The 14,384-nt window shown below is 36.2% G+C and overlaps 1 protein-coding gene across 1 annotated transcript in view; it reads left to right on the top strand.

Moving 5' to 3' along the window:
• Positions 1-14,384, top strand: part of LOC124403718 (mannosyl-oligosaccharide 1,2-alpha-mannosidase IC) — a 211,690-nt gene that overhangs the window by 69,635 nt on the left and 127,671 nt on the right. The gene's annotated exons all lie outside the window — the stretch shown is intronic.

Genomic DNA, 14,384 nt, shown 5'->3' with positions numbered 1-14,384 from the left:
GGAGAACACATTAAATAACTAACTCTATTCTGGCATACGACTCACTCTTATTCCACTTCCATTGGGCTTTTGAAAGAGCAGCACACTCCACCCCTTTGTCCTTGCTCACGGGTGGATGAATTATGCAGCGCCGCTGATCCGTTTTGGAGCGGATCAGCGGCTCGTGTCCGGACGAGGAGCCGTTGGCAGCCGTGATACCTTCTGATCGTAATTCAGCTCTCTGCCCTCGAAAGCATGGTGTGAAATTTCGATGTGGATCGAACGACGTGCCAGTCAGAATGCGTGCACTAGGCTTAATTACAACGCAGGGTCTGGGTGTCAGTGGCCTTGTCCTTTCAGCATGCTCCACTTTAATATATCTGGTGTCTATGGCTACAAACGATGTGAGCAGTAATGTGGACAGAATTATAGGGGGGAGTCTGAAGATCCACCACCGTGGTTTTCAATCTTTGTTTTATTGTTCCAAAATGAATATTTTCTCTCTACACACGTCACATGATATTAAAAATCCCTTCAGTATTTGTGCTGGGTTTTAGTCCGTTGGCATATTTACTCCCCTGGGTATTGATTTTACCCATTAGTGCACTTAAAGTAATAATAATTAAAAGAAAATATAATACATGAAAAATACTGTATAACAGTCATAGTTTTGGCATAACTACTGAAGAAATTTAGCGTGCATAAACATCCAGATAACACACACCAAATCTCAAACTAACAGGCAGCAGTTGAAATACATGAACAATGTAGACATTTTCCTCAAATTTCTACAAGCTTTAGCTCCTTAAAGCAGTTTAATCTCAAGCCAAGTTTCTTCCCACAGAATGCCACTATAGAGGACGTATTTCTCCAAAAATTTCAGGTTCATATCTGCTCCCCACCAGGGGTTTTCAACTTGAAATTCTGCAGAATTAAAGAAAAATTAACCATATTCTCATAAATATTAAAAGAAAAAAAGTTTTCAAATCTTGAATGTTCTGCACACACATTTCAATTACCTGGGTACCCACAAAAAAATCGAAGGCTGAGACTCGTTATAAATTGACTTTGATAGTTGAATTGCAAGCTTGCACATGACATTAGGACGAAAAGTCTAATAATGTGCGATTGTTATTTAGATCAGATTTTGTTCCAAGGTGTTAAGACCCAAACATGTTCCGTAAACACCTGTACAGTGGAACCTCTATACTCGTGACCGCGAGAGTTTGCGACTTTTCATTTAGAACCGGATTAAGTGTACCTAGTGAAAAATCTGATAGTTGGCGAGAACAGATTTTGTACTAATAAATTACATACAAATGTTTAAAAAACATTTTATTATTGTATTATTCATTTAAAATAGTAAATAAAACATTTATGGCAAGTAATTCACAAGTTTACAGTACACGTACAATTTCCCTTGCAAAAGAAAGTCAAAACCTTGCGATTTTTTGTTACTCGCGAGGGGTCATAGAACGTAACCCCCGTTAGTATCGAGGTTGCGCTGTATACCCAAAATTTGTTGTTTGCTGTCATGGTTGAACCAGGGAAAATATTATAATAATATATGACCTAGGTGTCAGACGGATTTAGCACTTGGTGGCAACATACAGTACATTATATATGCTGTAATTGTAAAAAATTGAAAAAACTAGTTTTTACCGTAGTTCTAAAGTTCTTATGAACTGAGATGATTTGACTGAGTGATGTGCATAGAAAGAACAGATAAACACCATACCCATGGCACTGTTCAGGCGTGGACAGATTACTTGACGAACGTTTGACATGCTCTTGATCTCATTTGTTGTTTGTTGTTGCCTATAGGCACAGTGTCTCTGTAAGGAGCTTTGATTTTCTTCTAACAACCAGAGGAAAAACAATTCACATACTTCAGTTCTTTTATACATACATTACATAATTCAGGATATAATTGTATCCATAATGAGCGAGAAGTGCCAGTAGTGAGGAAAAATTCCCTGGATTGAAATGAGGAAAAGAGAGGAACCAGATTCAGAAGAGAACCCATCCTCATCAGGGTACTGGGATATTAAATCTGTTTGTATAATTTGTAGTACAAAGTAATTTCTAAATATCTAACTAGTTCCTTGAACAGTAATCTTTAGGGTGGCCATGCTATCATCTTTAGCAGTATTGGGCAAGGAAATGATAAGAAGTTCCTTCAGAAGATCTGGAGTCAGAAGGGGTCTGGATCACTGGTGTCTTATATTAGTGGCTCAAAGGTCTTAGGGTTTTTGAGCGGAAATTCAGCCGTTCAAGCAATACTACCACCAAGCTTCCCCTGCACTTAAGCATCACCACTAATACCTTTGTGCTCTAGAGATGTGGTATGATAGCTGACTAAGATGTTTTCACTAGAATATGTGAAGAAACATTTTTACCACAATATAAGTGCCAAAGAACAGCTTGTTCAAAAATCCTGATGATCACAATTCTAATGTCATTTAACTACTAAAAATGTACTAAAAGGTTTATGTAAGAAAGAAATTATTTTTATTTCTAATTGGTACTTTGGCAGCATTGACATCATTTGAATAAGTATAACCTTGCAATAACATTTAAAATAAAAAAAATTAATATCAAAACAAGTCCCCAATTGGTCTTTTTAATTTTTTATTTTTTCTTCATAAAGCGGACTATGTGAAGTAAAAGTGAAGTAAAAGCAGCCGGAAAGATAGGGCTTTCAGCTAAACGTAAAAGTAAAAGCCTCTGAATAATAAAAAAACCCTTTACGCAGCTCCAGCTCTTATACCTCATGAAGCGTTTATAGCCTTGGCCTGTCTGCCTGTACACTGGATAATAGCTCGGCTTCATCCTCTGAGAGGTTCTGCGAATGAAAATGTTCCCGACTGAGAAATAGTGACAGACGTCGCTTCTGTTGGCGTGCAGCTTGAAACTTGTCCTGGCCGTTCGGGGACTTTGATTTAATAAAACCAGTCGAAGGTGTCCAGAGAATGTCTGGAAAAGAATTAGACAATTGAAATGAAGGGATCTTCAGTTCCTGTTATCCTATCCTAGGGCATCTTCTCACTGACAAGCTCATTTTTATGTGTACGTGACACTTTTGTCAGAGGGTTTATGTCGGTGTGTAAGTGAGTCAGAGACATAGAATGTGTAGCGGTTTCAATGGTTACAATGGGAATTGTAATGGCATTAATGATCTCTACTAGTAATTTTTCTGCCTTCTGTGTCTAGTTGTATCTAGTGGATGCCATTTAAGACCAATGGAACAACTATTTGGCAGCTTTGGCAACTTGTAGATCACATATTGGTACCTACTGGACACCAGTAGGGGCCATCAGGACACTATTAAGCATCCAGTAAGTTTTTACAGTGGTTTAATGGTAATCATTTAACGATGTTGGCAAAGGCAATACATAATGGAAACCATTTGGTAATAATGTTTCTGTGTTTAAAAGCTGATTTTTGATGGTTTATCCCGTTCTACTGTGAATATATGCTCATGCAGTAAAAATCTTTAAGGTTTATTACATATTGCCAGTGTGTTTGTGTGTGTATTTGTGTGTTTACTCAGTGTGTCCTTGCAGATGGGATAAAGAAAATCGTTAGGATTCATATATTAGAATTATTTACATTTCTTAGCTTGATTGGCTAAATCCTTAAAAGAATTTGAAAAATATTTATATCCATAAATCCATAAAATCTTCAATGCTAACTTTAGTTGGCAGGCTAGGATGCATCACTATGCCAGGATTTCTTAGAGAAATCCATTTCCTAATCTGGAAATTACACAAAACCTTTACTGCTAATATTTGCTAGCAATTCTGTGCTGTGCTAATCTGACAGGATTTCTGTGGCAATTGATCTAATCTCCATGATATTCACTGCTAATGTTTGCTAACAAGGCTATATAATGTACTAATCTGACAGGATCACTGAGAGAATTTTCATAATCACTACAATATTTAAATTCTTTGCTAGCATAGTTAGGATGCGCTAGTTTGACAGGATTTTGAGGATGCTTATCATTTTTATTGCTAATGCAAATGCTCACAGTGCTGAACGGATGAAAATATGCAAAAATTATAGTCATTGGTTATATATAATAGTTTATTACGGTAATATTTGCCCTGGACATCTAAAAAATACTTTATCTTTTTGAGGGCTAAATGATCTGTAAATGCACAGGCCTCCTTCTGTCTCTTGTCCTTTAAACACAAAGGCCTTTTTAAACACAGATTACTCTATATTCATTTTTTTCAAGCTCAGTGACCTTTAAATTCAGCAAGTGATGTAGTTCTTGATGGAGCCACAATTGACACTTTGCTCCATGTTTATGAGGCAAAGAAAACGGATCATTTACAGGTCAGTGTGCTTGAGGACTGAGGAAGCGTCAGACGACATCGAAGAGTAACTTATATCACATCGGATTTTGTACAAGAGCAGCTCTGATAGTAGTTTTAATATTTTAAATTTTAAATACGACAACAAAAGTGGGACTGAAATAGATCTAAAAAAGTGCTTGTATTATTATTTTTTAACGTTTTTTTTTTTTTAATTATGGATTATAATGTTAATAATGAATTGATTAAAGACTAGCTGTTAATCAACAAAGAGAAATTTAGCGAAGGAGACATTTTTTGAGTCCCCAGTGTCAGGATGAGTACACTTTACATCACATGAAAGTCTTCAAGCTAAAGGGCTTTCCTTGCTTTTATTTCCTCTTTCTCTTCTTTTGAATTATTAACTACAACAGAAAGAAGAAAAATTCTGCGTGAGAATCGGAGCAAACTAGTTTTGCAGACATGCCAGAGTAGTAGAGTTAGCTAACCGATAATAACATTTGTGGTTAGACTGTAATACATCAGAGCCTGTTATTATTAGAAAGTAATATATTTTAATAACATTACAATGCATAACAATTAATTTCACTAATTGCCCCCCCCAGTCCCCCAGTTTTCTTCAGTATATAACTACCCATAACTAACTGTCCCCATTTATGTTATAAAGTACATGTCTTAGGTTTGACATTTTGGCCCAATTTGACAGTGGTGTGACTTCAAGACAACTGCAGGTGTTCTAGAATAGGGCTATACTTTATTACACCAGTCTCAACAACTGATACCAAAGTCATGTTGAAGCTACAAAGTCATGACATTTTAAGCGGGGCAACAATCTTCTGGAGTAATAGCACAGTGTCCTAAAATTGTATTCCAGATAGACACTAGAGTACTAGTGTGCTGAAATAATTTCAGTGTATTCCAGAATCTCACAATATTGTAAAAATTAAAAAAATAAATAAATATATAAAAATAATAAAATATTTTTATTAGCGCTATGTTCATCATAGTCAAACAATGTGAGGGTAATCTGTGTTCTAGAATGATATCACATGGTAGCGTGGGAGAACGTTGTAGTCATTATGATGCCATCGTGTCCGTGTTGTGTTTTGTATACTGACCATAATGTTCTAGAGTATTTCCTTTGTTCTAAATTATAGCTTAATCATTCTGTAAAATGACCCAGAGGTTCTAGAATTACCTGTCAATGTTTTAGAATAATGAGTCTACCCGAGGGGCCATGGTGTTTTAGATTAATACTAAAAGACCGCAGTATCCTGTAGCTGTTGTATTTCTATGAGATTCTAGGCTATTACTGTTATAGAGCAATTTCAGTGTGTTCTAGAATCTAACAATATTATGGAATAATAATGCCATAGTGTACCAAGAACAATGTGATAATGTGTTCTGGACTGTTTGCATTTAGTTGCTCTATGTTATCGTAATAATGGCACAATGTTCTAGGAATCTAAACAGCATGGTCGAACAATCTGTATTCTAGAAAATCACATGGTTAAATGGGAGAAACACCAAAGTTATTATAGTATTATGTTTTTTTTATTCTTATGGGTTTTTTTTTCTAGATTGTAGCTACATCATTCTGTAAAATGGTCTATTTTTTAAATAACGAGTCTACCATAGGGCAATGGTGTTCTAGAGTATAATAGCACACCACAACGGAGCTATTGTATTCCAGCCAGATTCTAAACAAGTGTTGTAGAATAAATTGAATGTGTTCTAAAATGCCTTGTTATGTAATACTGCTAATACAAATAATACCATAGTGTTTAAGAACTTAATAATCATAATGTGAATAGCATTGATATCCATGTTTTATGAGCTTACAGTTTTTTAGAGTCTTTCATTTGTTCTAGGTTTTAGAAAAATCTTGGAATGTTTTAGAATAATGATGCCATCATAGGGTCACGGTGTACAATGTCATTGTGTTCTCAAATAAAGTCAAAGTAAGTGTTTCTCCATCATTGAGAATATCCAGATGAAATGTAATAGCAGTCTTGAGACATATTAATAAATAAATGAATTAATTAATTAATGTCATCCACCACACAGTGCTACTACTTTCCCCAATTGTTTTTAAACCCCCAGTGGCTTATATTGTGAAACAGAGCTTAAATACAGTGAACTTAAATAATCAGTAAACTTTTTTTCACCATTTTAAGATGGCACCAGGCTGCATTGTTTGAATCGCTCAAAGCGGACTGTCAAACATCCTTCCCCAATTTAAGCAGTTTTCATTCATGGTCATTATCATTTCAGGAGTATACCTGGTGCTCCAAATGATTTTTTATGTTAGTCAGTTTTTATTAATAATGCATGTCGACAGAGCAGGCTGGCATTAATCAGCTCTCCTGAAGTTCTAGAACATTCTGAATTTAAGCAAAAATTAAATCTAAAGTAATGGGTGGTGGTGGAAGTGTTTAATGCCAATAGTGGAATAAGACCTAGTGTGTTAAAGCTAATTATTATCCCGTATTGATCAGGGACTTTAATAAGACGTCAGTAAGAAACAGTGAGGCTCTAAAGCTGTCTTGATTCTGTACCACTTGATTGGAGAGTGGTCTTTTTGCCTTTCAGTCTCTGTTAAATGAAGGGGTGATTGTACTTCTTTCAAAGATCATAATTCAAAATAATATAATTTAGCAAATAGTTTTCATGTATTTCTTTGGTGATTTTGTTTTGAAACAAAATCTCCAAAAATGTTAAGCGGTGGACCTACCAAAACAAATTGCAGTAGTCCAGTCTTGAATTGACAAAATATTAAACATGACCTGCAACATTTTAAAATTTATTTTTTGCTGACAGCTTTTGGTGCAGATATTTGGATTACAGTTTTCTTAGAGGCTATTTTGGTCAAACGGGACCTTATCATTCCAGTAGAAATGTACAGTAATACAGTAACCATATTGGAGAGCAACTTTGAATGGAATTAATAACAACAGCTCAAAAATACAAATATATGTACTTTAATGAAAATTGTGAAATAAAAAAAAAGAAACTCGGATGCAGGTAGGATTGCTTTACAGTATGTACAAAAGTGATGACTGTTAGGAAAACAAAACAAAACAAATTTAAATAAACCTAAAATTAAGATTTCTACAAATAAGGATTTCTTTCAGAATTCTTTTCAGACAACTTGGCAAAAATATACCGAATTATAACACCAGGTTCTGAGTTGGTCCATAGAAACTACTTATAGATAAACCCTGAGAATGAGTATGTTCTAGGGGTTAACAGCATATACACCTTTTTATATTTTCTTTATGTTTCATTAATAGAGCATTCAGTGAGCTTAAAACTGAATTTGATCCATCCTGACTGAAAGATTGAAATTTAGACAGGTACTAAAACCATTAAAAGCCTTAAAAGTCAATAAATGTCAAGTTAAATCTATTTGTAAATGAAAGAGGCATTGTAATGATACTAGTATGTATAATACGGTCCTTATTCCTGGATGCAGTGTTTTAGAGTAAGCTGTTGCCTGTGTATTATATTTAGATACTGCAGGGGGGAAAAGAGCTGTACAACAGTACTGTTTAGAATCGTATACTGCGAGGCATAGGCTCAGGAAGTCATGCTGTGGTCTTAAAGCGCTTGAGGATTTTAAAGCTATTTTAGAGGGAAGAAACGGTGTATAATATAAGAAAGATCTGTACTAAAGATCCAGTTATTTAAAACTTGGTTATGCGGAGGTTAATATAGTCATTTAAATAAGTAATAAACCTCTGGAGGCGAGTTACTCAGGGGCCAGGACTTTTACCTTTATTCTAAATCATTGGTCGAAAAGGTTCTATAGCTGCTCTCATCAACATACAGTATGCAAGATCTCCTTTTATCATCAACACTTCCATGATGAAATGAGCCTTTGAATTTACTCAGCCCTGACACCTTATTCTGCAAACATTCTGCTTAAGACCTTCTTCTTCAGACAGTAACTAGGATTCACCTTAATTTATCTGGACGTATCTTGCATTCTTTTTTTATATCTAGATTTAACATTTATGGCATTTGGCAGACATCTTTATCCAGAATGACTTGAAGGGCGCTTTGAAGTCTCCACCAATAAAATCATCCTGATACTGGTCCACTAGGTCATGGACTAAGAATACGATCATTCTTTGTTGCGAAGGTAATATAGTTTGAAATGCTATATTACAAACATACATGAAGATGGCGTGCAGCACTTCCTCTGCAACTGGACCCTGGCCTGCCTGACTGGAAGACTATATATGGTTGAAATGACAATAAAAGCTTCTTGACTTGACACGATTTTTGCCTCAAGTAGTGTCTTGAGGCAGGTGTTTCTTCTACCTTAAAATTGGTAGGACCAGTCAGGAGCATGGTGCAGTGCAGGGTGAGATAAGTACTGTGAGGCGGAGGGGTGTTGGTTAGTTTTTGGCTTTGTAGTATTTTAAATCTGATGTGGCTGCTACAGGGAGCCTGTGGAAATACCGTAGCAATAGCGTGGTGTGGGAGAATCTAAGAATGTCATGCAGCTGCATCCCGGATCAGTTGCGGAGGTCGAATGTTGCTCAGAGGCAGACCTGCCAAAAGCAAATTGCAGTAGTCCAGTCTTGACAGAAGATTGAACAGGTACTTGAGTAGATAGCAACCTTTCAATGTTTTAAAAAAGAAATTGAATATCAGATTTTGGTTGGAATGTATTGAATGTGTCTTGCTTTGAGTGCATGTAGGTTCTTTTTGATACCACCTAGAGCACTTCAATACTGTATGAATCAACTGTTATATAATACAATGGAGTAAATGTAGAACATTTCCATCAACACCCACAAACTACGCACCAACTAATAACACCACTGAGCGTGTCCATTTAAAAGCTCACTCCCTCATGTGTCAAGTATACACAGGTGGTGGCACGGCTTTTAGAACTTGGGTGCTGCTAAAAATGGTCTTACCACTTGGACATTACAAAGTGCCTCGGATTTGGGTTTTTATTGGTAAAAAAACATTCTACTTGGCCAAGGTGTGGTTCTAAAATATTCTACTCAAGAAATGCTACTGAAATTTTACTTAAAATTAAAAAATTAAATAATTTAAATGTACTCAGTTATTTTTATTAACAGTGGTTAGGGTGGTGTATAGAGGTATAGTGTAGTTAAAAAAATGGCAAGGTTGTATAAATGCCAAGCTAAAAAAAAACACTACAGTCCCTGACTTGAGATTAAACCCAGAGTGAGAATTCCGACAGTAAGCGTACACAATAAACAACTATCGATTCGACGGCATTTATCTTTTAGCTGGATCTGCATCACCAGCTCGTCTGTATTGTCTGTCTCCTTTCTTTTTTGTGAGTTTGTGAGTGCATTTATTCTCCATCAATCAATCAATCAATCAATCAATCAATCAAATTTTCCAGAGTGATCCCCCACCCCTTGCATTATTTTGATTTATTTTTTTTACTAATTAACAGATATGATTTAAAATGTATTTAAGCACAATACTTAACAAACATACTTAAATAAAAGTGAAATTACAGATTTTAAAAACAACTTTAAAAAGTAGAAGTACACAAAAAACCCTACTGAATTACAGTAACACGAGTAAATGTAATTTGTTACTTTCCACCTCTGCTACTTGGTTATATTCCTGCTTGTTTACTCAAACCTTCACTTTTTTATTAAATATTCTGGCATGTTTACATATTATTAGCTCCGGCTCAGGCGTTCTTTTTTTTTTATGTTTTAATGCTGATTTTCATCAGTATACTATGTGAATAAGTTTAGCTTCTTACACAACCTTCAAAAGTCTTAGCTGCCATGTTGACGGTCTTAACAGATTTATTACTTACAGTGGAAATTAAGGATTGGCTCATTAATTTTTTGGGTTAAAATTCAGGGTATTGTGTTATACTTAAAGTATGGACAATGCCACAGTTCATCAAACATCATAAGACTTCAAAATGTTATTTTCTTCTTAAAATAAAACTTTATTTGGCTGCATAAATGTGCTTTAAAAAAAAAGAAGAAGAAGAAATGTGTTATTAAAAGGGAGTAGATTGGCACGTAAAACTAATGAAAATGGATATAACTCATGAAAATGCACAGCAATTCACCCTCTAATTGAAACACCCAGCCTTTTCCCATATTTATCGCTATATTTTAGCACGTTTAGTCATAAATTGTGAAATCTATTCATGCAAACAATCCTAGAGTGCGGTAAATCTCGGATTAATGGCGTTTTAAGGGTAGCTACTGCGACCCGCAACACTGAATGAGGTTTTGATTAATGTAAGTGTGCGCAATGGCAAGAGTTTAAGCGTTAGCGTGATTCATTGGTGGGCTTTTGCTGCTAGATGGAGGGAGAGGCGGATGTACGAAGACGTAGATGGGCACCCGGGAGACCGGATGGATGCTTTGGAGAGTTTGAGCTTTATTGCATGTGAGATTCAATCCCATATATGAGACTCTGATTTTATTAAATTTTTAAAAATTGCTCTTTCAGGCGGCTACGTTGGTGTGGAGAAAAGAAATAAAAGATGACTGATGTTTCTCGAAACCTGGCTGCGAAAAAATGGGTGGTGTACAGTATATGGCACATCTGTAAATGATTGTTATATGTTGTGATATTCAAAAAGAGTCTGGATGTACATGTTTCTGAGATAAAATATATTCCATTGGCAGCTTCTGTATTAATGCTTGTTTTAGCTACAATCAAATGCCACATCAAATCTGAATCCCTTCACCATTATGGGTTGTAATTTAACTTTACTTGGTGTGATATTTCTATTATACATTCAGGAATGCATATACAATTAAATTTGAATTTAATTTTAAGGCTATTTTAATATACCTATTTAAAAAAAGATACAACCAACGATAGATTTTTTTTCTGTATATATATTTTTTTGTCCTTTCTTTGGTGTGAAAGACTCATTTTGAAACCATTCATACCGTTAAACAGGCAGATTTTTTTTTTTTTTACCTCAGTGTTCTTTGAGTGCATTGAGACTGGTTGTTGAAAAAGGTCAAGCTAGGTATCTATCCAGATTAAATGGTCCGGACATAAAGGTCTGAAGTCTTCCAAATTCATTCTTAGCCTCAAAAAAAAAAGATGACAGGATCATATATTGTCCTCATCTTGATAGTAATTTGTGTCAGCAGCAAATAGACTCGAATGTTTTCCCGTGAGGTGACGTGTGACACGAAGCTTTCGATCAACGTCCTTTTGAGTTTCATGAATATTGTCTGCTTCTATCCACCCCCCCCACCCCCCAATGAGTCCCAAGAGGGAGAAGGAAGATACAAGCAGAAATGGTGGCGAGTTATTTTGTGTCATTGCCGTTTTCTCAGAGTCACTTCACTGCACTCTTCACCTTCCATCTTAAATTAAACCCGCTCGCTGCCTTACAAATAAAACAAGCCATGCTCTCTGTAGGTGTCTTTTTTAAGGTTCTGCTCCGACGGTCTAATGGCATTCATGCTCGTCATTACAGGGAGCAAAATGCAGAAAATAAAACAGGAAAGCTATCCCAGGATACCAGGCTCAAATTGGCAATTTCTCGCTCACAAATTACTTCCACCTCCTCCATGCTTGCTCATTCTCTTGCTCGTTTCTGGGCACCCATCACTGCTTTCATCTTCCTCATCTCTCTATCTGACAGGCTTTTACTCCCAGAAGGATGCTGGATTTAGGACTTGCTGCGCTTCATGACAAATCCCTGATCGCCAGGATGAGCTCCGGTTTGGCCAAAGGCAGAAACCTTAAACTAGACAGCAAGACTCAGGTCTTCTGTTTGAATTGACTGATTAAATATTACTGAGGTTTTTCAAGAAATAAAAGGGGCTGTATTCTGGCTATGTGAGACAAATTCTTTAATAAGGTTTTACATAAGTTTTAAATGGAATGTAAGTCATTCTAGTTTGTTCACAAATACATATCATTGCTTGATGACACTGCTGCATAGGTTTTTAATGGTCTTTAAATAGTATGGCTTACTTACCATTCAGGAGAATATGTTCGTTTCTCAAAAGGTCACACAAAGTATCTAAAAAAGGTTCCCAAACCTCCAAAAAGTCAAAGGAAGCAGTTTGAAGCCATCTGCCTATTGAGTTGAGTCCTTCTAGTAAAATCTGTCCACATGGTGGCCATCCTGGCAACACTCCCAGGAAGCTATTTTCATATCAACAAAACCAGGCTATCTACTTGAATAGGGACTGACCCATAAACCAGAAACAGATTGATATCATGAACCTTGGATTTGAAGAGTGGCTCTGAGAGTTTCACATAAATGCTGAAAATGATGTGAGGATTTTTATCTCAACTTACATTTATGAAATGGATTGCTTCTGTCTACTGTTCGTGTTTTCGCTAAAGATATAGTAATTCTACTGCCATATTGAACATTACCCCCATTGATATTTAGACGTTTTTTCATTTCACTTGAAATAGCCTCTGGTTCAATCCAGACTGAAATGGAAAAGTTTAAACTTTGGCCCTCCCTAGCTATATACAAAAACACTTTGATGAAGCAGCAGAATCACATGGCATTTTAATCTTATTGCCAATTTGTGGAATTTAACTCATTCTGGTCCGATGTGATGCTCTTTAAATGAAGAACATTAGTTAAAAAAGCACTTTGAAACCATCTGGAAGATTAAAGAAACGTTTAGCTTGTTCACTTTTTTGTCCAAAGTGAACTTTAAGTGAGTTGTTTATCGTGTGTTTTGGCTTTTGTAGAATAAACTGACTCCAGCAGGAGCATCATATGCATCCTTTAAAAAGGTTAAATCAGTCTGGACTTGGTCCAGGTTCTCTTGTCAGTGGTGTGGCAGTGTTTTTTTTGTTTTTTTGGGAGATGTTTCCATTTTCCTGTTGGCCAAGACAGATACTTATTTATGGTACCAAAGAAACTGTAAGTGCATCCCTGTTTGTGAATCATTTCCAGACTTCCCCATGGACACAAATAAACCAAATCACTGTAGTGCAGGGTTCTACCAGTGTGTCATTGTAAAGTGTTTTCTAGAATTTATTTTTCTTTCATACTTGTTTTTCTGTCTTCTTAATCATTTTTCTGAAGGTATTCATCCCATTCAATTTTTATAGCACTTTTTTCCCCTGGAAACAAGGTCCACGACCATCCGGGACAGGGTGCCAATCTGTGAGGACACAGTATCACGCCTATAATCATTCAGATACTAAATACAATGTGGAAAGACCAGAGGAACCCTGAGAAAACTCCCAAAACACAGGGAAAACATGCAAACTTTGCACACACTGGGTGAATGCAGGATTTAAAACTCAAACTCCAGAGATGCAAGAATGGCAAACATGATTACACCACTAAGCCACCATGGTTCCAATTTCTAGAAACCAAAGGACGATATTACATGATGTTTTTTGGCGAATGCAGGTGTTTGATTAAGAGAATATTGTTGTGTACTAGTAAGAAATACTTGAGTATGCTGATGGAGCACAATGCATGTAGAAAGATGGTATACATTTGTGAATATTTGTGTGTATTGGTTTATCATTTGCTGGAATGTAGCGTTTTAATGAATAATTGTGATTTATTTTTACAATATACGAGGGACGTTGGAGTCAAACCGGGACTTTTAAGGTTTATAAAATTAAAACAAATTTCAATGAGTGGAAACTGTGGTTATTTTTTGACACACTACCCTGCTACAAATACTCCTGAACCATCCTAGAACATCCTGCTTCACTTTGTCATCAGGGAACCACCACGACTGACGGATGTCCAGCCATCTTTGAAACGTACACACCATTCAAACGTCTTACTGTGGCTAAACATCTCATCACCGTACCGAGCTTGAAGTCTTCTGCAGATATCCGCAGGTTTTATGCTTTCGATCACAGGAAACTTTACCACACGCTGTTCCATGCACTTGATTACCGTTCCCTAGACTGGCCCATTACATGTGCGCCACCTATCAGTGTCCTATAGTACACACTAGCCATTTACTACTGCGTAGCATCCATTTTTATGCCTGTAAAATGAAAAGTTCCTGTATTAAATGGATGTGTTTGTGGTAAATTTATTGCGTTTCATGGAGGTTGTTTGCTGTATATTTGCTGGTTCATGAAGAG

This window comes from Silurus meridionalis, chromosome 21 (genome assembly GCF_014805685.1).
Source record: "Silurus meridionalis isolate SWU-2019-XX chromosome 21, ASM1480568v1, whole genome shotgun sequence".
In the NCBI taxonomy this organism is placed as follows: domain Eukaryota; kingdom Metazoa; phylum Chordata; class Actinopteri; order Siluriformes; family Siluridae; genus Silurus; species Silurus meridionalis.
Note: the sequence above shows the minus strand (reverse complement) of the source record. Positions and strands in the feature narration are given on the sequence as shown.